Genomic DNA, 25,806 nt, shown 5'->3' on the forward strand with positions numbered 1-25,806 from the left:
AATTTTCAATCAATATTTTAGCTGTGTTTTTGAGGTAAGGATGGAGAGATTAAACCCAAAGCTTAAATATAGAGAAGCACAAAATTGCAGTGGTAATGGTATTTGAATAAAACTTGGTTAAGATACCTATTTCAAGCAACACAGTTCTCAGCTGGAGCCTACATGCCAATGAAGGCTGCTTTTGGATTCTCTTTCTATGGATGGATTCCTACCTTCCATATGGCCAGCGTTCCGAATACTGAGAAGGAAGGTCTCAGGTCTCTGCAAATCCTTGTGGTCGAAGCAGTAGTTCCAAAGTGGAGAGAATGCATGAGAGAGAACACCTATTTGGGAGTCCCATGTCTGGTGACTTGTCAGATGTCCTAAATTTCATGTTTGCTGACTACAGAAAGGAAGTTTGGGAAACAGAAGCAGTCTCATGTGACTGTTCTTGCCATATTGTACCAGCCATCTGTTACTATCTGAGAAGTTCTGATTAAGGAGGGAAGCCAAAGAAAACTTCTCAGGTGTGACTCTGGAGAGTCTATTGGCCAGCCCACCTTATGCTGCTGCTGGCTTGTGTCCTCGTGGAGCAATAATCATTTCTGATTTGCTTCAGTCAATTCGACTCAATGAGGTACATGTTCCAGAGACATAGAGAGGATAGATGGGACTCATTGTCCTAGTATTAAGTTTACTTGGATATTGAGGGGGGCGGGTTAAGAAAGAGTAGAGAAAAACATTCTGTTTTATATTAAATCAAATAGTATGTGGTTGAATAAAATGCAAAAGTCTCATGAATTTTTAGCATAAAAACATGTCATTACATTTTCACTCTGCTCTGCTATAAGGGAATTGGGTAAGGGTAGGAGTTTAGGAAGAAATGGTACCATACAGCAGTGTAGGGTAGGGAGGAAGAGAACTGGATTGGGACTAAGGCTGCGGTCAGCGCTAGCCCTGGATTGGATATTGCCTTGCTGTGTGACCTGGGACAAGTGCTGTACCTTCACTGAAGGAATTATATCACCTTCCCATAAAGTTATAATAATTAAGGCAATATAGTATGGGTCCAAAGATATAGGTTAATGGGACAGGATAGTCCAGAAATAGGCCCATACTTACATAATCAATTAATATGCAATAAAATTATTCAAGAATTCAGTGGGGGAAGGGATAATCTTATTGATGAAAGTGGCTGCAAGTATTGGAGATGCAAAATAACAAATCTTAACCCTTATGTTGCACCATAAGTAAAAAATTACCTTGAATCAGTCACAGACTTAAATGGAAAAGCTAAAGTTATAACATTTCTTGAGGAAAATATAAGAATCTTTGGGTTAGGCCAAGTGTTATGTTGTTGATGTTTTTAAAGTAGCAAAAGGCACAAAGAGATTCGAGGTGAAAACACTGACAAATTGGGTATCATTAAGAGTAATAGTTTTCCTTTTTAAAAGATGATATAAGGAAGATGAAAAGGTATGCCCTAGGATGGGAAAAATAATTGAGAAACATACATATGATAAAGGACCTATTTCCAGAATATATAAAATATGTCTACAACTCAGTAAGAAGACAAAAAAGATAACTTTTCAAAAGTACGCAAAATATTTGAACAGAATCCTCACCAAAAGTTGAGCACTAAGCTCATGAGAGCATGTTCAACATTATTAGTCATCAGGGAAATGCGAATTAAAATCACAAATGAGACATCATTATATACCCTCCTACAGTTGAAAAAACGAATAGTAATAAGTGTTGGTGAAGGTGTGGACCAATTGGAATACTCATAGATTTCCAAAGGGAATGCAAAAACAGTATAATAGTATAACACTTCACCATTTTAAAAAATAAAGTTAAAACATATTACTATATAACCCAGTAATCCTACCCCGATTTACCTTTTTTAAAAAATATATACTTTACACAATTTCTTATGTTTATATCCATAGCAGCTTTGATCACAATAGCCAAAAACTGGAAATAATCTGAATGGCCCTCAACTGGTGAATGGATAAACAAGCTGATGTATATGCATATACTGCTTCTCAGCAAATAAAAACAAAATACTCATGAACCACTGATCCACACCAAAGCATAGGTAGAACTCAAATGCAATCTTCCAAGTGAAAGAGATGAGACAGAACACTGTACCATTCCATCTATACAGACTCTCAGAAGAGGCAAAGTTGTGGACAAAGAAAGAAGACTGTGGTGACCAGGGGCAAGAGGTTGAGGAGAGGAAATTAACTGCAGAGTTGCAGGAAGGAAATTTCGAGGGTGAAGGAAATGCTCTATCCTTGATTATGTTGATAGTGACAGTGTTGGATGGATTTGATGAAACCCATCAAATTGTACATTTAAAATTGGTAAACTTTACTGTGTTTAAATTATATCTTAATAAGGCAGCTTTTTAAAAGGGGGTTTAGGGATGTCTGGGTGGCTCAGCAGCTGAGCATCTGCTTTCAGCTCAGGGCATGATCTCGGGTCAAGGGATTGAGTTCTGCATCAGGCTCCCTGTGAGGAACCTTCTTTTCCTTCTGTCTATGTCTCTGCCTCTCTCTGTGTGTCTCTCATGAATAAATAAATAAAATCATTGAAAATTATAAATAAAAGGGGGTTAGATTGTAGAACTTTTAATATCCCTTCAATCCATAAAGTGTGATTTTCATGGAATATGATCCTTTTGGAAGGAGACTGACCTGTTGCCCTAGAGAAAGACATTATCCATACTGCACTGGCCAGTAAACAAACCTATCCTGTGCTCATGAGGGGGACACAATCCATGTCTTTCAAGGCTCTGTGCTCTACTAGCATCCTTGAAAAGATGATCTAGAACAAAGGCAATCAGTGTCTCTATATGCCAGGCACTAAAAAATTGGAGGGACCTGTTGTCTTCCAACACTAATCGCTTTATACCTCCTCTGAATTTCTGTGGTTAGAGTTCAAACCCAGGCTAAGCCAGTATGGAGCTGGAGCTATTTTACTTCATTGAAGCCTCGGTTTCCTTGACTAGTAGATTGCGATCATAATCTTTGTCTTAAAGTAATTGAGTGAGTCAAATAAGAGTGTATTTTAAAGTGCTTTTTAAGCTACAAGGAACTAGATAAATAATTACTCCCCTGTGCACTTTTTATGCTATTTCATTCTTTTACACTGTCAGGTTTGTTGTCAGATCCTTCTACTTCTTTTTTTTCCCACTGCACTTAACACAAAACTGAGCAGTTAATAAGTATTCAGTTAACCTTTAATGGTTGCCTAGTGCTGGAAATAGCTAGGTATAACTGAACTTTCCAACTTCCTCTTAAAAACTTCATGGTTTCTCTTTTACTTTTCTCCTCTGATCACCTGTCCCAAATTACACTTAAGTTGTGGCGGAAAAAAAGCTAGTCTATTTTCCTGAAAAAAAAAAATCACTTTAGATTCTGTTCCAGCACTTAACAGGTGGTTACTTTTACCTATGACAGGCCCTCAGCAAATAAAGAGCTAAGATGTTATGATGCAGGAGTGCCTGGGTGGCTCAGTGGTTGAGTAGGCTCAGGTCGTGATCCTAGGGTCCTGGCATTGAGTCCCGCATCCGGCTCCCTGCATGGACCCTGCTTCTCCTTCTGCTTATGTTTCTGCTTCTCTCTGTGTGTCTCTCATGGATAAATAAATAAAATCTTAAGAAAAAAAAAAAGATGTTATGATGCACTCAGTATGGTCCCCAAGAAAGGAACATGTTCTTATGAATGGTCAGCACTTGGCATGATGTTCATGTTCAATGGAGAATAAAAATGGCATATGAGAAATTAGAAGAAAATAATCATCCACTGTAGAATTCTCTCTCTAATTTTTTTTTCTAGTGCTCTGATGAATCAACCCAAGAAAGCAGTCTCTTTGGTGTCTTTTCCAGGATGAATGATAGCAACATACTGTTTAGAAAGAAAGAGGTGAATTGGCCCATCTGTGTGGGTCCAGTAATGGTTGAGGTTATGATGATGATGATGATGATGATGATGATGATGATGATGATGGCTGAGAATGACAGAGTAGATTGCATCCACTTCTGGATTCAGAAAATACAGAAAATACAGAAAATATCTCAACAGGGTGGGTTCTAAAGTCAGCATATAAAGTGAAAAAGGTCAAGTTTATCTCTGAAAAAAATACCTTAGGAAGGTGTCACAATGGGCATCAACATATTATGCTTAATAAGGCTTTATACATTTTTGTAACAGCTTATGCAATATCCAGATTGCCCCTATGGAGCATCAAATAATGATTTAGCTTGCAATTACGGGTCATGTTTTTTTAAAAAATAGAGAATTTTAAATTTCATATTCTCCATAAGATGCACACATTAAAAGCACATGCTCACATTAATAAACTGAACAAAAGCAGATTCCCCTCTGCCTTCACTCCTTCTTGGTTGAGATCAAAATGACAGGCAGGACTTTCTCCTTAAGCTTTCTCCCTCTCTTTCCCACAAAGACTAAATCCACCCAAGTTAAATGGGATTATGATGACACTGCTCTATCCTTAAAAGATTTTAATTTCCTTTCTCAACTTCCCATTTCCATTTCTTATTTGATTTACCTAAATTCTCATGGAAAATACCGGACACATCTGCAGACAGCTTTTTCACATATAGGATATATCTAAACTCAATACAAAAGAAGGTCATAATAAGTCTTTTCTTGGTTACATGATTAATGTACTCTGAGGCTTAGGAAAAAGCCAGTAATTGGGAAGGTTTAAGAGTACATTGAGTGAATTCATTGCTGTCAGAGACAATTCACCATTTCACTGATAGAGCCAGCAGCAGCCCTTCTGAGAGCAAGAAATAGCCATAAATCTAAACAGGAAAATATCCGAGTTTTGCTACCATGTCACATAAAATATCTCTTCTCAGAGCTGGAGGTATTTTTCAAAACTAAGTTAGAGCCATGGCTGTGAATAAAACCAAGCTTCTTCAAGAATGAGTAATAGAGACAACATTTTATAAGATTCCAAATTTGACCTTTCTTGGAAATTCTAATATCTAGCAAGAACTTGTCTTTGAGCTCATAAACACATAATTTGTTTGCTTTTTCTTCCAAATTTTCACTAGGCTAAGATTGCATTTGGAGGAAAAGAAGTCGAACATGTGAACTGGAGAGGAACACAATGATTCCCCTTGAACAGAGGCCATAACCAGAGGCCAGCAGACTAGATGGTCCCACAAATGTGTTTGGACGACACAGTGGTGGCCTAGGAAGAGTTTATAAAATGTTTGAGTGAATTTCTAATAAAAAGAATGGAAGTTTCACATTGAAAAATCCCTAGAGCAATTTACACATTTAATGCAATCCCTCTCAAAATACCACGGACTTTCTTCAGAGAGTTGGAACAAATCATCTTAAGAATTTTGTGGAATCAGAAAAGACCTTGAAGAGCCAGGGAAGTATTTAAAAAAAAAAAAAGAAAACCAGAGCTGGGGGCACCACAATGCCAGATTTCAGGTTGTACTACAAAGCTGTGGTCATCAAGACAGTGTGGTACTGGCACAAAAACAGACACATAGATCAATGGAACAGAATAGAGAATCCAGAAGTGGACCCTCATCGTTATGGTCAACTAATATTCGACAAAGAAGGAAACACTACCCACTGGAAAAAAGAGAGTCTCTTCAATAAATGGTGCTGGGAAAACTGGACAGTCACATGCAGAAGAATGAAACTAGACCACTCTCTTACACCATACAGAAAGATAAACTCAAAATGGATGAAAGATATAAACGTGAGACAAGATTCCATCAAAATCCTAGAGAACACAGGCAACACCCTTTTCAAACTTGGCCACAGCAACTTATTGCAAGATACATCCATCAAGGCAAGAGAAACAAAAGCAAAAATTAATTATTGGACTTCATCAAGAGAAGAAGCTTCTGCACAGCAAAAGAAACAGTCAACAAAACTAAAAGACAACCTATAGAATGGGAGAAGATATTTGCAAATGACCTATCAGATAAAGGGTTAGTATCCAAGATCTATAAAGAATTTATTAAACTCAACAGCAAAGAAACAAACAATCCAATCACGAAATGGGCAAAAGACATGAAGAGAAATCTCATAGAGGAAGACATACACATGGCCAACAAGCACATGAGAAAATGCTCTGCATCCCTTGCCATCAGGGAAATGCAAATCAACACCACAATGAGATACCACCTCACACCAGTGAGAATGGGGAAAATTAACAAGACAGGAAACCACAAATGTTGGAGAGGGTGTGGAGAAAGGGGAACCCTCCTGCACTGTTGGTGGGAATGTGAACTGGTGCAGCCACTCTGGAAAACTGTGTGGAGGTTCCTCAGAGAGTTAAAAATAGATCTGCTCTATGACCCAGCAATTGCACTGCTGGGGATTTACCCCAAAGATACAGATGCAGTGAAACACCGGGACACCTGCACCCCGATGTTTATAGCAACAATGTCCACAGTAGCCAAACTGTGGAAGGAGCCTCGGTGTCCATCGAAAGATGAATGGATAAAGAAGATGTGGTTTATGTATACAATGGAATATTACTCAGCCATTAGAAATGACAAATACCCACTATTTGCTTCGACATGGAGTGACCTGAAGTGTATTATACTGAGTGAAATAAGTCAATCGGAAAAGGACAAACTTTATATGGTCTCATTCATTTGGGGAATATAAAAATTAGTGAAAGGGTTTATAAAGGGAAAGGAGAGAAAATGAATGAAGATATCAGTGAGGGTGACAAAACATGAGAGACACCTAACTCTGGGAAGTGAACAAAGGGTAGTGGAAAGGGAGGTGGGCAGGAGGTTGGGGTGACTGGATGATGGGTACTGAGGGGGGCACTTGGTGGGATGAGCAGTGGGTGTTATGCTATATGTTGGCAAATTGAACTCCAATAAAAAAATTTAAAAGAAAAGAAAAATCCCTAGAATTCCACCTCCTCTTTGAAAAAATGGAATGATTGGCAATATTAGGTTGACGCTGCTTCCAAGCAAAAAATCAGCTGGGGCTGGGTAGAGATTGCCCCTTTAGGTCCCAGGCAATCTCCTCTTCACCATAGTGTCCATCACTCCTTGTGGCTTCCCAGACGCTGAGGTCAAGTGTCAGCTGTTGTTTTACGTAATAGCATGGTTAGAAGAAAAGAAAAAATTTTCTACTTATATGTCTACCAAATGTCTTGGGGAAAAAGTCAGAATGAGTTCATACATTTAGGTTACCTGGTTGGCCCCTGTGAACATCTGAGTTTGGAGCTACTACTTTAAAGTCTGGAGTTGCTACCTCCTTCAGGACGATTGCCTGATTTAGCTTCCAGGGTTATACAACTTGAAATGTTGTCCACCAAAGGGTTCCATTAGATACTAATACAAATGAGGTTTTAGATGCAACATTTTAATTGTCGTTGCACAAAACATCCCATAATAATTTCAAAAGAAAAACATTTTCAGTGTCTTAGGTTAGCACATGGGCTCTCTCATTAAATGACCACCCCAATAATTTACCACAAATGTTGACATTCTTCTCAGAGCTTTTTTAGTTTCTCATTGAAGAATTTGGGAAAAGGGAACAAACATGGTTATGATCTCTAATATGTAAAAGCTCTGAGTGAGGACAGTTTTACTGGAATAATTATGTAATTAGTTTTTTAAAATATTTTATTTATTTATTAATGAGAGACACAGAAAGAAAGAGAGAGAGGCAGAGACACAGGCAGAGGGAGAAGCAGGCTCCATGCAGGGAGCCTGACGTAAGACTCGATCCCGGGTCTCCAGGATCAGGCCCTGGGCTGAAGGCAGTGCTAAACCACTGAGCCACCCGGGCTGCCCTAATTATGTAATTATTGCAACAAAATATAACTTACCTCACTACCCCATAAGAAAAAGTAATTTTTTCTTTATTGAAAGGACCTGACTTTTTAAAAGATTAAAGGTAGTTACTGCACTATTTCTGAAGTAAAGGAAAAAAAAATTAAGAAATAAACATTGCTTTTAGCACAGCCATGGAACTAAAATGATCTAGTTGTTGCAAGGACATTGTTCAGAATATTAGATGACTCTAAAGAGCAACAGACTTTCCATATTTAATATGAGTCTTTGAACAAAATTAAATTTTAGAGCAGTATAAGGTCACACAGTCAATATGCCAACCCTTTTTACATTTATTTTAATCTCATCTCCCAGCATTGTCACCAGATCCTTGCCTTCTCTCTATCTCCATAAATAAACTGTGTTGACTCTTGGACCTGCTCTCACTCTCTTGGCTTAATTACCTTCCATGATAAGGAATTCACTTTCCATTTCCATAAAGTGGTCCATATGGGCACCTCACTTGTTTCCCTGGCTGCTCTGCTCATCTTTGCAATACGACTTAGGGAGAGTAGAAAGAATCCTCTGCCCCACTCCCCGCTCCATTTACTAGCCCCCCCACCCCTCTTTCTCTCAAGCTAAAGAGCGCCTAATACTCTTCAGCCTCTAAATCCCTTACTATGAACCTGTGCCTGCGTTTCCTCCTCTCTTTCATTGTACCCTAGCCAGGAGGGCCTCTTTCTTTTTCTGGAGCAAAGAACTTTCTCCTTTAACTCTCAGGTCTGATATCAGATTCTACCTTGTTTTTCCATGGCTTCCTCAAAGAGGGTGCTCTGACTCTGACTCTGACTGTACTCCTTGCCCCTCTCCTAAGTCACTTAACTGTCACCTCTGGGTTCCTTTACTTCATTGTGCTGTCACACCTTAGCTGTCTTGTTCTTTTTTTCTTTTCTTGTCTTCCCCAACTAGAATGTAAGCTCAGGGAGGTCTAGAGCTGCGTCTGCCTTGTTCTCTGCTGAAGCCCAGTTCCTAGTACATTGTCTAGCTTTTCAGGAACTCAGTTAATACCTATTGATGAGGAAGGGAGGAAGGGAGGAAAAAAAAAAAGGTCAATTTACCTTTTGAATATGGACCACTTGAGTAGACCTTTTAGTTACAGAGTTGAAAACCAAGCACCACCAGTACCACCAGGTCTCTTTTGTGGGAAGAATATAGAATCCTATAATCATTATAATTTTATGTGGTGGTAATGGTCTAAGATCATGCTTTTCAAATGTTTCATATGCATAGTGAACACCCAGTGCAATAAACAAAGCTCCAGTGCCCTCCTCCAGAGATTCAGTTCTGAGGTAAAGCCAAAGTATTTCAAACAAGAACATGAGGACTTTGATAGCTCATGGATCCCATTTTGAAAAACATCATCGGGGATCCTTGAGTGGCTCAGCGGTTTAGCGCTTGCCTTCAGCCCAGGGCGTGATCCTGGAGTTCCGGGATCGAGTCCCACATCAGGCTCCCTGCATGGAGCCTGCTTCTCCCTCTGCCTATGTATCTGCTTTTCTCTTTCTCTATATCTCTCATGAATAAATATATAAAATCTTAAAAAAATTAAGAAAATGAAAACATCATTCTAGGGCCTAGAATATAGGTGTAGAATCAACTTATTTGCACACGAGTTTACAAAGGAATCAAAGAGACTTCTTGAAGGAAGGAGAATGGGACACCTTCCCTTCAAAGTTTAATGTTATTAGGTGTCTGATGGAAGATGGTTCATTATTACTGAGACCAAGTGGATTAGCAGAGGATCACCATTGCCCCAGAGAAGAAACTCTGCAGGAAGACTGGATTAGAGGTCTGAGCACACATGAATGAACAGAATGTGACTTCATATGACATTGATACCCTTCCTGACAGCCTCCCTGGCAGATCTCAACTAAAGAACTCTTCCTAAGAGTTCCATGTCAAAGCTCTAGAGCAGAGTTTTTGCTTGTTTTCCTTTTAATTGTGGGAAATAACTACTTGAATGCAGAATAAAACCTTTCTGCAAAGCCTGGGGAGGAATGCTGTGAAGGGAATGGGTGACCCTGATCAGGGCTCTAGGTCCTTTTTGTGAGAGGTATCTTTCTCATCTGTGGCCAGATGATTCTCAGAGTATGCATCTGGGGAAGATTTTAGGTGAGAAATTTCAGGACCAGACTGCATCTGAGTATGATTCAGAGTTAGTGTGATTTGAGCATTAAGAGAAATATGATCTCATTTTGTTATCATAAGTTTCTAAAGTCTGGGAGGATTTGTTAACATTTAGGATCATAGAATCCTAATGCTAGAAAGATCCAAAATGCATGTAAACAAACAGACTTGCCATTGGAGAGGTAGGAAAATTGAGGATCAGAGGCCAACATCACATGCTTATACAGCGGAAGATCCAAAATGAGTGATCATTCATTCAGTCTTTTAAATATTTTTCAAGCAGCCACCACAGGGCCAGCTCTCATAAACACATGAATTCAAGTCATTAAACATTTACAAACTTCCCACAATAAGCCTGGCACTGTGATGGATTTAGGAGATAAAAAATAAATCAGACATAGACTTTTTCTTGAGGTGCTCACTGTCTAGTAGAGAAGAGGCAGTTTTATATAAAGAAAAGCTTGTACAATATGATAAATGTCACTCTTGATGAGTATTTATAGTGGGATCACACCATACACATGTAAAGAGCCATTCCCTTATCTTATTCATGAAAACAAATCTAATAACATGTATTACTGTAATTAAAGAACTTTATTATTAAAACTGAATGGAATCAACCCTGTAAACAAGCAGGGACGCTTTAAAGTGCACATAATTAGTCACTTGAGAAATGCAAATAAAGCCGCAATGAGATACTACTACATGCCAATATAAATATCTAAAATTTGAAAGACCATATCAGGGGTGCCTGGGTGGCTCAGTCAGTTAAGCGTCTGCCTTCAGCTCAGGTCATGATCTCAGGATCCTCGGATAGAGTCCTGCACTGGGCTCCCTGCTCAGTGGGGAGTCTGCTTCTTCCTCTCCTTCTACCCCTCCCCCTGCTCATGCTCTCTCTCTCTTTCTCTCTCTCTCCCTATCTCTCTTTCTCTTACACATGCTTTCTCTCTTTCTCAAATAAATAAATAAAATCTTAAAAAAAAAATCTCACACACAAACAAGACCATAGCAAGCATTGGCAAAGATGTAGAGGAACTGGAACTCCCACACCCTGACAGTAGGATAGCTAGGTAGGAAAAACACTTCGTAAAACAGTTTAGAAAATAGGTAAATTCCACTGTTTAAAAAGTGGGACTTACACCTACCCTACAATCTAGCCACTCAACTGCTAGGTATTTATCCAAGAGAAAACAAAGTCAAGGCCTATAAATGTGAACATGAATGTTCATAACAGCTTTATTTGTGATCACCCCAAACTGGAAGCCACCCAAATGTTTACCAACAGGTGACTGGATAGCCAAATGATGACATGTCCACATAATGGATTACTGTTCAGCAATAAAGAGGAATGAACTAATGATATACACCACACCATGGGTAAGTCGCAAAACCATTATGCTGAGTGAAAGAAGCATTAAAAAATAGCACAGATACTGTATGATTCCATTTTTATTCAATTCTAGAAAATTTAAAGTACTCCATAGTGATGAGACACAGGTCAGTGATTGCCTGGTGAGGGGTTGTAGTGCATGGAGGAGAAGGTGGAGGGGGCTCAGAGGGCCATGAGGAAAATTTTAGGAGTGATGATTGCCCAGGTATGTTTTTATACCACAAGTTATTAAACTATACACTTCATGATCAGTTTATCAATAAGGCTGCTAAAAAAGCAGCAAACAATAATAATGAATCATAAATGGGCATAGAAAAAAATTTAGGAGTTTGGAGTTATAAGACCTGAGCTGTGCACAGTGTGAGCCCCGCTACCCACCATCTGCACAGCCATGCATAAATCTCTAGACTTTTGTGGAGCTGTTTTCTTATCTAGCAAATGTGGATAATAATTCTTGTCCTGCTTATTTTATGGGATTATAATGAGAATCTAATAGAGGAACAAATGCAAATGGGCTTCGTAAAATTTTAAAACATTATATATTGGGTAGTGGTTATCCTTGTTGGCAGACACAAGAATCTATGGAGGAAGGAAATCTCTCTGAGGGCTGGTTAGGGGAAGGATGGCTGGAAGATGAGAGAACCCAACACATGTATGAGGACAATAGCCAGGGCAGAGAGGCTGCAGATGAAGGTAGGGAGAAGGTGCCCCAGAGAAATGAAAGGGTAGCAAGGAGAAAGGCAGGTCTGATTCTGGAGTCTGGAAAGCAGGGGACAAACTGGATTGGTAAGGAAAAGGAAGGCAGAAGGCGGAGTCTGGACCTCACACTGAGGACAGCAGAACTCTTGAGAACACAGGCTTGTGAAGAGACCCTGTTGTCCTCACTGCTGCCATTCTGACCTTTTGGAACTCAGTCACTCACTTGCCCTTGGGGTGAGGATAACAAATCCTTAGCATGGCCATGCCCCTGGCCTGGCCCCTGCCTATCCCTCTAAACTCACTGCCTGCCACTTTACCCAGCACTGCACCCTGCCCCTCTCCCAGCAGGCACCGCAGAGACTTATGCTATTTCCCCAGCTTACACCACTCTGGTCTCTCCTGCTTGCCCAAACTTGTACTCACATATCAGATCTCAGATCAGCTGTTGCTCCTTCAGAAAGCCTTCCTGCCCTTTCAAACTTAATCAGATTCCCATCTGATGCCCCTCACGGCGGCTGGAACTGTTCCTCCAGAGCACACACCGCTATTGCACTTACGATACTTAGTGTGGTGAGTTCATCAGGCCCTGTCTCTCCCATCAAGCCTCAACTCCATGGGGATGGAGAGCATGTCTATTTTTGCTCTCCTTTGGCACCACCTACCACAGGTGTAAAGGAGATGATAAGTGAAAGGATGAATTAAAGTCTTGTGAGGAAAGGACTTTGTTTGAACCCTTAAGAATTAGAGACCCAGTTGAGGTACGTGGGTGGCTTAGTTGGTTAAGCATTGACTATTGGATTGGTCATGATCTCAGGTTGTGAGATGGAGCTCCATATTGAGCCCTGCATCAGACTCATGCTGGACATGGAGCCTGCTTGGGATTCTCTTCTTCTCTGTCTGCCCCTCCCTGGTCACATGCTCTCTCTTTCTCTATCTCTCTCTCTCTCTCTCTCTCTCTCTCTCTCAAAAAAAAAAAAAAAAGAATTAGAGAACTAGTTTGTGTGTTTGGGACTAATCTACAAGTATAATCTATAATGTGCACCTTTTTATTATGTCCATTGTATAGATGCAGACACGGTTCTGAGAGGTTCAGAGAGGTAAGGCAATTTGCCTAATATCACACTTCCATTGAGTGGCAGATCTAAGAGATGTTCTAACCCTGACCTCTTGACCAGCCCTATCCTTCCAATTTTAGAGGGAAGGTTGATCACTAAGGCCCTGTCCAGCTCCAATTTTCTCCAATCTTATAATCTCCAGAAAATTAACTGGTGATCCTCCAAAAATTCAGCCCCCATCAATGGCCTGCAATAACCTTTTAGACCTCCAAGGCCCCTGGCAACAACATGTTCTTCCACTTTGAACTAAGAACTGACAATACCATCTACTTGACTCCAGAGGCAAAAAGGTGTGCTTGTTTCGTTTATATCCCACCACTGCTGACTCTAAATTAATAGTTTGACATCAATCCTCCTTCACTATATGGCCCACTCAGATCTGTATCCTCCCTGCGTGAGCCTGATGGAGCAGGATCCAGGGAGGCAGAAGGGTCAGAGGAGGGCCAGCTTCCAGGAGTCTAATGAATTGCTTTGCTGGGTGAGAGACTGCTGCTCAGAGAGCTTCTGCTCCCAAGTGCACAAGCTGACTCCACCCCTGACACCTGTGTCTCCAGTTAGATGGCATAAAGGTGAATTTTCCCCCACAATCAGAAATGTTTAAGCGCTGGTGAGTCAGTCATCAGAACCAGTGTTAATGGTTTTATGGGGGGTCTATCCACTGTGCCAGTTGACGTATCTCTTGTTATGGCCATAAGCAGTCTAGTTTGGTATCTATGGGTAGAGTGGGGGTAGCTAGGAAACAAAATTTGAGTACTTGCAAGATACCAGGCATCCTTGTCTCATTGAATCCTCACAATAATCCACCCAGGTAAGTATTATGATCTCCATTTCATTGATCATAGAATAGGCCCAGAGAAATTTTTTCTTAAGTTTACACAAATAGTCAGGGTTAGATTTGATTCCAGATTTGTCTGGCTTCAGGTCTGCCTAATGTTTATGGGTTTAACAATGAATATTTGGAGGAAGAGGTTTAACAAATTCTATCAAGAAATAAAAATTCAATTATATCTAAATAGACATTTGAGTAATCATATTATTGAAAAGAATGCAATTAGACCAGTGCTATTCAAAGCGTGGTCCATAGACTAGTGCCAACTCGTGAACTGTTGATTATCAGCCTACTGGGCTAAGTACAAAAATTAAGAGAAAGCATTTAGAGAGTTTGATGACAAGTTGACGTAGGCATGACATCCAGGCATGTGATTCCATAATTCATTGTTATTGTATTTTATGGAAGTATCAATCCATAAGAGGTAACAAATAAAATTTATAAGTGGCCCTCCTCTACAGAGAGGTTTTGAATAGGACTTAATTAGATAAAATTTGGTCTGGCAGGGGGGCCTGAGTGGCTCTGTCGGTTGGCAACTGACTCTTGGTTTTGGCTTAGATCATGATCTTGTGGGTAGTGAGATCACACCCCACATCAGGTTCCACACTCAGTGGGGAGTCTGCTGGAGATTCTCTCCCCCTCTTCCTTTGCCCCTCCTTACTCTCTTTCTGTCTCTTTCCATCTCTCTCTCTCTCTCTCTCTCTCTCTTGCTTTCTCTAAAATAAATAAATAAATAAATAAATAAATCTTAAAAAAAAAATTGGATCTGGCAGTATGGTATCATCTGAGGGATACTACAATCAGTACCATGTCAAGCTCAAAGGTAAAGGCTCTTGGTGGTTCATTGTTGCCAATAAAATTTCTGCTCCTTCACGTAAAAGCTGTGTGACCTTAGGAAAACCACTCAACCTCTCATGTCTATAGAGAGACATAATGATGGTTCCAACTGCGTAGGATTACTGGGAGAATCAAGTGGAATATCTATGTGAAGCACTTAGCAGAATGTTAGGCATAAAGTAAGCACTCAGTAAATGCTAGTTGCTGTGTTTATGGGATGCCTAGCTAAGTTGGTGGTGGTATTATTACTAACCTTATTACTTGCCTTTTATTGATCCCTATTCTGTCATTAGAAAGTCTTCCTTTCAGTTAAGCTAGGAGTCCTGCTGTGAAATGTGAATATTCCCCTAGAACTGTGAATTACTTCATCCTCCCAGCTCAATATATCAAATATCACTAAGGCAGTGCTAACAGGGCAAAGTGAAGGCAGGGGATGGGAAAGGCCACAGGAGGTCATGAGTGTGCTGAGGGAGAGGGAGCTGATGAGCATGGACTATGAAAAATAAACTTGGTAGGGAGGGGTCTTGAGGAATAGGATTCTGGAGGCACAGGGAAATGGATGGAACCAGGTGGTGATTTGAGAGAGTTCTGTCCCAGAAGGTAGAGGAGGGAAGACATATTCAAACCAGCAATGCAGAATATGTTTAAAAGCCAGGAATCTAGAGCCAGAATGCCTAGGTTTAAATCTGGTCTTTGCTATTTAAGAACAGTGTGACTCTAGGACAAGTTACATTGCCTCTCTGTGCTTCAAATTTTTAGTCTTTAAAATGAGGATAATAATAGAAACAACTTCAGAGTGCTCATGAAAAGTCAATGAGAGTATATAGATACAGATACAGATTTATCTTAGTGCCTGGCACATAGTAGGAGTTATAGAGCATTTGCTCTATCAGTAGTAGTAGTAGTAGTAGTAGTAGTAGTAGTCGTTGTTGTCATCATTATAGTAGTAGTAGTAGTCATAGTAGTCATAGTACTAGCAGCATCAGAACATTCCAGCCCTGGGCAGCTCTATTGAAAGTCCTTGCTATTAATTTTAAGACACCCCAGGTGAGGTTATGAAGATGACTCAGCACATCCCAATCTCACTGCTGGAAAATTAGCATGTGACAAGTCGGTAAACCCAGCTCTGCACACTAATGACAAGGCTCTTAAAAAATTAAAATCAGTCATCCTAAAGCAGTGTCCTCCTAATTACTCCCTAAGATCCTTTGAGTATTATAGCCTGAGACTTTGGCAGGCAAGAAATCTCGTTTGCCAAGTGAGCACTGGGCACTGTTTGCCCTGAGCCTTGCTGGCTGCAGTAGGCTCCTGCCTCCTCTTCCTACCCACAGGGCTGCTCCCTCCCACATGGGGAACCAATGTGACCCCAACGTCATTGTCATAAAAAAAACATAAAGCAGATCATGTTAAGAATATTTAGGAGTTCCTGGTGACCTATATGACACAGCCTAAACTCTAGAAGAATCCCTGAGTACAACTCTACCTGGCACATTAACAAGTTTGGTGAATGAATAAATGAATCATCCAGTCTGGCCTAAGCTTTTACTTTGCAGATGATCAAATGTGATGCCAGTGGAGGGATGTGATTTACCTAAATTTTAAAAGGGAATAAAGGTAAGTTTTAATGAAATAAAGTATGATTTTATTTTAATTGGAAACTATTTTAAAAGACTGAAGGGTTGGGATTTCAATGCAGAAATCTCAGGCATCCTATATTTAGAAGGGAGATATTTTGGAGTTGGGTAGGAAAAAAGGTAGTCTTGTGGCCGCCTTCCTAGCCATGTTCCATAGGCAATATTATGTCTACTTGCAAGGTCAGCTCCACCTGGGAGAATGTGAAGTTGCCCTTACCCCCAACTTGTCAATACCTTCACACCCCCAATCCAGTCACTTGGTGACCTCTGCTGGCATCCCCTGGGTAATACACAATAGGTTAGGTACAGGTGGCACGTAAACCCTCCTGGAAGAATACTTTTGCCGTCCTAATGTGTCTTTGGGCACCCATTGCCCACGTCCAGCTTTCTCTAACTACCACTCACCAATAAAAGGAAGCAAGGCTCCTTGGAGAAACAGCTTAGACTAGGGCTGGGCAGAGAAAACACAAGATGAGCCTGGAGAATCTTGCAATGCTTGCAAGTGAAGATCTGCTCAAAAACCGAAAAGTTGGGGGTGTGTCAAAGGGACACAGGATTCAACCTAAAAGAACTCTCAATGGCCAAAGCTGGAGTCATTGGAAGCAAAAATAAGTGGTGTAGTATTGGATTATATAACCCAAAGTATAAAATAAATGTGAGTTCATTCTGACTTTTATTGATATAAATAAATGAACGAATGATAAATTCGTGAGAAGGACAAAACTTGCTCTAGGAGGCAGAGCATAATCCCCCACCTTCCCTGAATGTGGGCTAGACTCTGTGATTTGCATCCAAAGAAAAAAATACAGAAAGTGGAGAAACCTGGCAGATACTACCTTAACCAAGAGATTGAAATTAACATCATCAACCAGAATGTCACATCACGTGCTCCCTGATGTGATATGATGAGAAGGACACTTCAACTCTGTGGCATTTTCCCGGCAAAAGAAAAAAAGACCAAAAAAAAAAAAAATCCAAGAAAGAAAAGACACCAACCCCCCCCCCCCCCCCCCAGTCTAATCACAAAGAAAGCATCAGACAAGCACACACTGAGCTCCATTTTCTGAAGTGTGAAACCGACTGGTATTCCTCAACACAGCCACTGACCGGTCAAGTAAAATATAAAAAGACTAAGAAGCTGTCATAGACCAGAGGAGACTGGGGAGACATAACCACTGAATACAATGTGATGCCCTGGCTTCTATCCTGGAATGAAGAAAAGAGCACCAGTGGACACATCAGGTAAAATCTGAATCAAGCTTTGACTTTAGTTAAAGGTATATGGCAATGCTGATTTCTTCATTCTGACAAATGTACCATGACAATGGGAGATGCTGACATGAAGGGAAACTGGGTGAGGCATATGTGAAAATTTGCTGTTCCACCTTTACAATTTTTCCATAGATCTGAAATTATTCCAAAATACATAATTTATTTTAGAAAGTCTTTGAGGAGGTTCACACCGAGAGAGTTGAGCTGCATAAGTACGGAGAGATTTCTGAATGGACTGCCAGGTAATTCAATACTCATCGAGCTTGTGCGAGTCTGTGGGTGAGGGACTGAGTGGTGGACCAGCAATGATATGAAAGGATGGCCATGAATTCACACCAATGAAAGAGTGAAAACAAGGAGAAAGTTCTTTTTTTTAATTTTTTTAAAATTTATTTATGATAGTCACAGAGAGAGAGAGAGAGGCAGAGACATAGGCAGAGGGAGAAGTAGGCTCCATGCACCGGGAGCCCAACGTGGGATTCGATCCCAGGTCTCCAGGATTGCGCCCTGGGCCAAAGGCAGGCGCCAAACCGCTGCGCCACCCAGGGATCCCCAAGGAGAAAGTTCTATGCCATTAGGTCAGCTCACTGCAAAATCCTTCTACTAGAAAAATAAAAACCTCATCAGAGATACAAGGAGGAATACACACAGGATACATACAGAAAACTTCTAGTTTTGGCTCAAATCATAGTGTCACCAGATAAATTATAGGATATCCACTAATACCTGAATTTTGGGTAAGCGGTGACATAGGATATGCAGTATTTGGGACATACAATATTTAGGACATTTACTTTGGGGACACATGCTAAAATGTGTCTTTGTTGTTTAACTAAAATTCAAATTTAACTGGGCCACTGATATTTTTATTTGCTAAATCTGGCAACCCTCCTCAAACATCATCTCATCACTGACATCTACCTTCATCTTTCTTTTTAAAATTACAACCTACCAGGATGCCTGGGTGGCTCAGCGGGCTGGGCATCTGCCTTGGACTCAGGGCGTGATCCAGGGATCTGGGGCCGAGTCCCGCATTAAGCTCCTCTCAGGGAGCCTGCTTCTCCCTCTGCCTATGTTTCTGCTTCTCTCTCTCTCTCTCTGTCCCTGATGAATAAATAAATAAATATATATTTAAAATAAATAAATAAATAAATAAATAAATAAATAAATAAATAAATAAAGCTACAACCTACCATTCCTGCACATCTTGCTCTCCTTTTCTTCCTTCATACACAATCTAACATGTTACATATTTTATCTATTTATCATAGTTACTGTTTATCTTCTGTCTCCCTATGCAGTAATGTAAGCTTCCTGAGGGAAGGGATCATTGATCCTAAGCACATGGCTAGCACATAGGAGGCACTCAATAATTATTCGTTAAATAAGTACATATCTTAAGGGAGTAGGATTTAATCGAGGTTCTCCATTAGAGCTGGCATTGTAGTAGGTGCTTGGAAAATTGGGGGAAATGATCCTCAGATTGTCGTTTTTGGTTTGCACCAAATGGCATTTCGCAGATGTATGGGACAGAATGCAAGTGATCACTCTCCACCGCTCCGTGGGCCCCTGTCCTACATCAAAGCCTCTTGGATTCACTTGCCTCCTCTCACGCTCAAAGCACACATTTGTTAAATTGTTTCGAGATGTCTCCAAGGTACAATTTTGTTTTATAGTCACTGTCAACCCAAACCATTTAATGTTAATTTCTTACAACCGACTCCACTGTCAGCTTTCCTCATCGTCGATATTTATTTCCCAGCTAAATGTGCATTTATTTGTTGACATTTTTATTAAATTAGACTGTAATAAATCTGTCTGCGCTTATATCTATTTTCCCTTTGTGCTCAAGAATTCAAAGTAAGTTGATGTGTTTATTAACTGCCTGACCAATTGCCCAGAGCAGCTGATGAAGGGTAAGTGCCGTGATATTAAATCATGAGGAGGCAGGGCCTGAAAAGCCCCTTCGTGGTGCTTTGGCTCGTCTTGAGATCGAGGATTGGTTCCGACGCCTGAACCACTTGGATAGGCACCGCTGAGAGGTATACAAAGAGGACATATCTTTCTCTGTCCCATTAATCTCTGAGATCCTGGAAAGGGGGATGGGATGTCAGGGAGACCTTGATGAGTGAGTAGGGAGCTTGGGAAATGATTTCAGTCTCCTGGTGCCTCGTCAGCAAGTGTAATCGAATGATTAAGAGCTCAGGCTCGGGAGTCAGACAGAGCTTGCATCCCAGCCTGCCAGCTTCCTGTCTAACTGTGGGCAAGTTACTTAACCTCTCCAGGCCTGAAATGTCTCCTGTAGAAAATGGGGGTAATTATAATATCAAGTGCATAGGGTAATTATGAAGATCTAACAAGATAATGCCCATATATGCTGAACACTTTGCTAACCTATTGTAACTGCTCCAAGAATAGTGCATGACTACCATCAGAATGTCCCTGCTTTGCTCCAGGTTCCAGTTCCTTCTTCTACTTGGTTTGTCTGGCTTCTCTGCCATTCTGTATTACTATTTTATTTGCCTATCCTGAGTTCTCGGGGGGACGGGGGAAGCCATGATTCAAAAATGTGACCGAGCCAAGTCAAACTGGAGTGCCTTCTTCTCATTCAGGTTTAGAAATTCCCAGTGCACTAAGAGAACCCAGGAGCTCCAGCAGCACAAAGTAATAGAGCAGTCTCAAACTTCGAAGCCAGAGGACCTCTCTCAGAGACCCCAGTGATTTTTGCTAGAACTACAATGGCTTAAACAAGCTGGTTTGATTTCCCAGAAACTCAGTGAGCTAATCCAAAAGATGGGGACAATATGTTATCAAGCTCCCAACCTCCCATGTGACTGTTAAGGAAGCTACCACGTGTTGAACAGATGTTCAACAGATGTTCATAAATATCTTTTTTCATCAATCAAGGTTTTATGGGAAATGAGGGAAGAAAAACTTTTGTAGAATCTAAATTTGAGGGAGAAGTGAAGAGAAGAAAAAATTATGTTTTGTAGTTACTAAGATGATCTTGGCTGGCTCCAGTTCCTGGGGGCAGCAGAATTAAATGATAGTGTCTCCTCTGGGAAGATCAGAGATTTCCATCACATTATTAGGGACATCTTCCAATTTGACCTAAAATGAAAAACAGAATTTGTAATAACTGCCTTCTAGGAGTTTTACTGTAATTTTCTCCTAACTAAACAATATAACGCACAAAGTTATATAGAATTAGTGCAGCCAAAACAGCATGTTACTGCTCCATCAAATGGACCATATTAATCTACCTAGGCCCAACAATGAGGATATGATTGACGCAATAAAAGACGAGCTTCCTTAGCTATAACTAGGTGTGAGTCATTGCCTAGCAAATTGCCTGCTTAAAAACACGTGTGCCAGCATTAGGTCCTGAAATCTAAACTATAAATAAGATTTCCATAAAACAAATATGAATGGAAAGGAAACTCTAGAATAAAAAGCCTTGAGACACAGTGTAACATCAGAAAAAAACCACTGGATTCTGAGTTAGAAGCCTCACTCCATGGGACCTCACACCAGCCCTGAGCCTGGGTTTCTCCATCCATGAAAGGGACTCTACCCCTCTCTGGGGTTCTTGGAAGGATCAAATATATGGGAAAATATTTCAGAAAATCCAAATCATTACACAAATGTAAGGAATTGTTGGGAACAAGTGAAATAAATGAAAAAGTCAAGATCTTGGTTGAGAAGATCTCCAAACCTCCATCCTTTTACCAGATGGGCTTCCTACATGTGGAGACAGCCTAGGGTCAGGAGCAGAAAGCCCGGGATGCGGCCAACATCCATCAATTAATGGGTGTGGGACTTTGGATCTATCTCTGGGGGCAGGTTCCTCCTTTGGAAAATGGGAACAACCCTTGTCTACTTCTTAAGACTCAGGAATACTATATGGAGGTAAGATATGTAAAAAAAAAAAAAATCTGCAAAGCCCTCTGCAACATAAGAAAACAATTTTTTTGTGACAACATCATAAACATTACTTTTTAAAAATAAAGATATATTTGTTTGAGCAAAGGTGGGGAGAGGAGGAGAGAATCTCAAGCAGACTCCCCACTGAGCACAGAGCCTGTTGAAAGAATCCAATAGAAAACTACTTGACCTTTTCTTTTTCTTTCATTTTCTTTATCTTTTCTTATTCTATTTACTCCCTTTCTTTCCTTCAGTTTAACTTTGCTTGTGATCCATTGTAATTTCTGCATAAAAGCCAACTATCCTGGGATCCCTGGGTGGTGCAGCGGTTTGGCACCTGCCTTTGGCCCAGGGCACGATCCTGGAGACCCGGGGTTGAATCCCATGTTGGGCTCCCGGTGCATGGAGCCTGCTTCTCCCTCTGCCTGTGTCTCTGCCTCTCTCTCTCTCTCTCTCTCTCTCTCTCACTGTGTGCCTATCATAAATAAATAAAAATTTTAAAAAAAGCCAACTATCCAATTAACACACAAAGTTAATATGTCTTGTACTGATCACAGAAATCACTTTGAATTCATTTGTCTCTTGAACAAAGATCCATATGCTTTAGCACAACTTGCTAGCCTTCCACAGAAGGCTCTCCCTCTTCCTAGTCTCACCTCCCAACTCCTTCCCCTTGCTCCTGGCAACCTACGTACCTTAGCCAATTAGGGCTGCAAAAAACAAAAATGCCACAAACCACATGACTTATAAAAAACAAACATTTATGTCTCATAGGTCCAGAGGCCAAGAAGTCCAAGATCTCCTGCCAGCAAATTCTGTGTCTGGTGAGAACACACTTCTTCACTGATGGCCATTATTTCACACACAGTAGGGGAAGGGAGCTCTCTGGGGTCTCTATTGCAAGGGCACTAATCCCATTCATGAGATTAGCTCTGCCCTCACAACCTCATAACCTTTGCCAAAGAGCCAAAGCTTAACACCATCACTCTGAGGGTTAGGAGTCAACATCTGAATTTAGGGAGTGAGACATAAACATTCCATCCATCGGACTTATCTTCCAATGCACCACATGTGTTCTTGCCTCAGGGCCTTTGCACACATTTCCTGGGCCTTTAACACACTTCCTGAGTTTCACTAGCCCACCTCCTTCTTGTCATGTAGCCCCAGCTCTGGTCCCACATTCTTGGAGAGGTCTCCCAGGGCATTCTCAGTGATACCCGCGCCAGAACTCCAGTCTCTGTGCTATGTCACTCAGTTCAGGGTCTTCTTGACACTTTATAGGATCCAAATCAGTATTTTTCAGCCAGTGGCAACATTGCCACCAGAGGCAGTATCTGGAAATATGTGGGGAGAGTTCTGATTGAGCTACTAATAGAAGGCCACTATGGCATTCAGCAGATGGGGCTAAGGGATGCTGAATGTCCTACAAAGCCTGAACGATTCTGAACCACCAGAACCATCCCACCCAAAGTGTCAGTAGTGTCCCCATTGAGAAATTTGAAATGTAAGCTCCTGTATTAGTTTCCTATTGCTCCATAACAGAGAACTACAAACTCGGTAGCTTCAAACGACACGTATGTATTCTTTTATTGTTCTGGAAGTCAGAAGTCTAAAATCAGGGTGTCAACAGGGCTGCATTCCTTTTGGAGACTTCAGGGAGGAATCCAGTTTCTTGTCTTTTTAGCTTCTATAAGTCACCTACATTCCCTAACTCATGGCCACTTCCTCACATCATTTCATTCTCTTGCTTTCATTGTCAAGTCTCCTACAAATGATTCTTATCCCCTTCCTCCATCTTCTAAGGACCCTTGTGATTACATCAAGCCCGCTGGATAATAAGGATAGTCTCTTTGGCTCAAGACCCTTAACCTGGGATGCCTGGGTGGCTCAGCAGTTGAGTGTCTGCCTTTGGCTCAGGGCGTGATCCTGGAATCCTGCGAGCAAGTCCCACATTGGGGTCTCTGCGTGGAGCCTGCTTCTCCCTCTGCCTGTGTCTCTCCCTCTCTGTGTCTTTCATGAATAAATAAATAAAATCTTTAAAAAATACCCTTAACTTTATCACACCTGCAAAATCCCCTTTGCTATATAAGGTAACATTAAAAAATTCCAGGGATTAGAACACGTTTTTGGAAGCCCTTTATTCATCTGACAATATCTCCAAATGAGTAGACCTTATCTGTGTTGTTCAGTGTTACTGGACCAGAACCTGGCACAGACTGTATATGTACATACTCAGAAAATAATTGACATGGGATTAATGAACGTCAAGTCTGTTGTTCTATAGCCTGGTAAATTTGTCCATGGTGCGTGGGGGGCACTCATGTGAATACTGTCAGATGAAACAAAGCTGCAGCTTAGAGGTGTTGGTGCCCTCATGGAATATGGCTTTATTCATGTTGAAAACTCTTTTACAAGCTGAGTCCCTCAGAATCACTATTGTGACTTTGTCAGCATCTGTCCCAACCCTGAACTTTCAGAGTAAATCTTCCCACAAGATACCTTCAGTCATAAATCTTTCCACTGGTTGTTTTCACAAGGAATTGGATCTAGATGAGGAAAGGGAGTTAATCCTAAATGCTCACCTTTACCTGCTAAATAATGCCTTACTTTAAAACAATGTAACTAATATCAATGCTTGAGGCAGTTGATGTTATATAGGTTTCCCCTTGGAGGCTGTATCTTGAAGAATATACAATATAATGCAGATTATTTGGAAAGGCTAGCATGGAACCCAAACTGAAAACTAAAATATTTGTAAGCTTTGTCCTTTGGAAAATGTTTTCTTGGCTCCAACAAAGAGCAGTATGACATGCCATAAATTTCCTAAAGCCAGGCTGACACACACAATTTACAAACCCACACTTTACATTTGCAGGGCCTTGATGCTTGCGTCTAACGTCCTTTGTGCTCAAAGGGCTGGGTGTCCCCACCATACAGATGAGAATCAGAGGCTCAGAAGGTGAGAATGAGACAGCGGAGGCAGCGCTGGTGTCAGCAATCAGGTCCCCTGGCTTTCCAGCGAGAGCTCTTCCTGTGCACTGCAGACCATCCATGCTCCCAGGACAGGATTTTCTGAGCCACAGGAAAGTCAGAGGAGGATTCTTTGCTAACAGGGAGTTTGCTCAACTGTAGAACTCAATTGTGGGGAAATTTCTGAGCTCGAGATTCTTAGACCTGACATAGAAAGGGGTACTAGACTCTTCCCATATCATTCTAACCCACACCCACCAGGGCTACCTTCGTGATTGGTTAAATGAATGTGGAAGTGGAAGGAAGAGAGTGATGTGGAGAAGGATGGGAGGGTGGAAGTGAATCACTGTCTTTATCAACTACTACATGTATCAAAGGGAAATTCTCATGTGTAGAGCAGATTACATTTGCTGCTAACTTCAGGCAGGGCTTCTGACAAGCCGAGGAAGGAATTACTTTTGTTTTTTTCCTATGGAAATTCAATTGAGTTTGATACTGGGAAGCACGGATCCATCTAAAATGGTAAGTGACAGGCGCGGCAATGTGTCAGGTATCTGCTCAGGCAAACAGTGGAGCTGCACGCCCGCCCATGTCCGCGTGTGCACTTGATGGTCAGCTCTGTTGCTGTCACCATGGAAGCAGTGGGAAATCGTTAAAGCTTTTACAGACACTTCAGGGTAGGAGCTGGGAAATAACCTCTTCAAATTGTGTGTTGTAGACCCTTCATGGTTAATTCAGACCAGCACACTCGGCTGATGGACTGTGGGCCCTGTGCAGAGAGTCTGGGGGTTGGGAGGCTTATCTCATATTTGTGGCCTTGGAAACACATGCTCTACTCTTTTGCAAGGCAGCTGGGGCCCAGAGTAGAAAACAGGCATAAGAATAAAAGTGTCCAGCTTTGTGTCTTGACTATAACGTTCCCATGGCTCCAGACCCCAGAAGACATTTCCTGTCTCCAAAGAGCATTTACTTGTCTGACGTATGAGAGAAGTGGTGGCCTATGGTAGCTCCTATTGTTCTGTCTTCCCAGAATGAACTCTTATCTCCTATGTTTTCATCACTTTCCTTTTCTTTTGGGGAATTTTTCTTCTCCATGAGAACCTAGTGGTCCTCTACACACACTTGCCCTTGACTTGGGTGTGCACATAAGGCAAAGGCTGGATCAG

The sequence above is a fragment of the Vulpes vulpes genome, chromosome 4, assembly GCF_048418805.1.
Source record: "Vulpes vulpes isolate BD-2025 chromosome 4, VulVul3, whole genome shotgun sequence".
In the NCBI taxonomy this organism is placed as follows: Eukaryota; Metazoa; Chordata; class Mammalia; order Carnivora; family Canidae; genus Vulpes; species Vulpes vulpes.